Source organism: Prunus avium, unplaced genomic scaffold, assembly GCF_965620075.1.
Source record: "Prunus avium unplaced genomic scaffold, drPruAviu1.hap1.1 HAP1_SCAFFOLD_19, whole genome shotgun sequence".
Lineage (NCBI taxonomy): Eukaryota > Viridiplantae > Streptophyta > Magnoliopsida > Rosales > Rosaceae > Prunus > Prunus avium.
The window spans coordinates 232501-235000 of NW_028276879.1; positions in this window are offsets into that span (position 1 = coordinate 232501).

The window sequence follows — 2500 nt, forward strand, 5'->3', positions numbered from 1 at the left end:
CCGCCGAAAGCCATCCTCGACATACCCGTGCATTGAGAAGGTTTGGTGGCCGTACTCCCAACACAAAAGCATACCGAAGACAACCCCAAGCTAAAGCTCACTTGAAGCCAACGCATCGTCACCATGTGTTCGTGTGGCCGAGAATTGGGTAGCTTCTTCATCAACCCCGCCGAAAGCCATCCTCGACATACCCGTGCATTGAGAAGGTTTGGTGGCCGTACTCCCAACACAAAAGCATACCGAGGACAACCCCAAGCAAAAATTCATTTGAAGCCAACCCATCGTCGCCCACAACTAGTGGGTGAATGGTGTGCTTCCCGGGGTTGGCATAGACATTCCCTCGCATGCAAAAGATTGTCGATGCGAAAGATTATCTATGCCAACCCCGGGAAGCACACCATTCACACACTCCCGACCGGTGTGGTGTGGCGGTGATTGGATAGTTACGGATTGAGCACTTGCCAAGGATCAAAATGTGTCATTTAGAAGAAACATTTTCAAAAAGTTTTTAAAATCTTGTGGGTTTGCAACTCATAAGAGGGTCACTTTCAACGTCCCCGGTATTGGATTGAGTTTCTAAAAACAACCGTGCACACCGAGGTTAAACTTTACCAGCTCCACTCCGACTCGCCGCTCGCCCACAATTTGTTTGCAACGAAACATTTGTTTTTAATTTTGTTGGTTTGAAATTGTTTTGAAAAGGTTCTTTAAATCTAGTGGGTTTGCAACTCATAAGAGCGTCACTTTCAACGTCCCCGGCATTGGATTGAGTTTCTAAAAACAACCGTGCACACCGAGGTTAAACTTTACCGGCTCCACTCCGACTCGCCGCTCGCCCACTAGTCCGAAGGCAACAAAACATTTGTTTTTCATTTTGATGAAAATTTCTGTTTTTAAATCTTGTTGGTTTGAAATTGTTTTGAAAAGGTTCTTTAAATCTTGCGGGTTTGCAACTCATAAGAGCGTCACTTTCAACGTCCCCGGCATTGGATTGAGTTTCTAAAAACAACCGTGCACACCGAGGTTAAACTTTACCGGCTCCACTCCGACTCGCCGCTCGCCCACAAATCCGAAGGCAACAAAACATTTGTTTTTAATTTTGATGAAATTTTTTGAAAACATTGGCTTGGCAAGCCCCAATCCGCGACTATCCACCCACCGCCACCCCACACGGGTGGTTGTTGTTGAGAAATGAGGTTGTGGTCGACATGCCCGTGCATTTGAGAAGGAGTTCCTAGCACTCCATGCTCTCCCATGCCAAAAAAAAGCCTAGACAACCCCATTTCGCAACTTTCCACGCCTTTTTTTTCCTCCCTCACCCATGGCGGCGGCGTGGTGGCGGCGGCCGGATTCCGGCCACCACCGCCATGGGTGGCAGCCCCCCGACCCCGACACCAAACCCATAATACCGAGGCAACATATCGAGGCAACATGACATGGGTGTGGCGTGGGGGAAGGGGGCTGCAGCTAGGAAGGCATGGGCTGCCATGCATATGCAGGCAACACACACCCCCCTATATAGCATTTTATGCATTTAGCCCTTTGACAGGAAGAGACATCACCTATGCGCGAGGAGTCATAATGGGCTCTAAATAATTCAATACAAGGTATTTGGACGTGATTTTTTGCAGGGATACTAAGAAACATGCAATCTATGATGGGAAAAAGTTTCATAAATTTTTGAAGTCGGGAAGTATTTTTTATTATTTTTAGAAGTCGTAAAATTGAAAAAATCATTAAAACAAATCCGGGAGGAATTTTTTAGTTTTGTAAGTTGGAGAAGGTCCTAAAAATCATAGACTACTTATGGGGAGCTTATTGTGCGAGGAAATTTCAATAAAAACGGGGTTTGACAAGATTTGAAAAATTCTGTCGACATTTGAAAAAACCTGGAACCATGCTGCCGGCATGCTGCGCACATGCTGCGCGCAGGCTGCGCGCATGCTGCGCGCAGACTGCGCGCAGACTGCGCGCATGCCATGGCAGGACAAGTTTCGCTAGCCTCACTGTCGACAGATGCGCAAGCTGCGCGCACAGGCTGCGCGCATGCTGCGCACAGGCTGCGCGCATGCTGCGCACAGACTGCGCGCACGCTGCGCGCATGCCATGGCAGGACAAGTTTCGCTAGCCTCACTGTCGACAGATGCGCAAGCTGCACGCAAGCTCCGCGCACGCTGCGCACAGCCTGCGCGCATGTTGTGCGCAGGCTGCGCGCAGGCGCCGCGCATGCCATGGCAGGACAAGTTTCGCTAGCCTCACTGTCGACAGATGCGCAAGCTGCGCGCACAGGCTGCGCGCACGCCATGGCAGGACAACTTTCGCTAGCCTCACTGTCGACAGAATCAGCACGCTGCGCGCAAGCTGCGCGCGCGCATGGCAGGACAAGTTTCGAAAAATTCTGTCGACAGGCTGCCGGCATGGTGCGCGCACGCTGCCGGCATGCTGTGCGCACGCTGCCGACATGCTGTGCGCACGCTGCGCACAGGCTGCCGGCATGCTG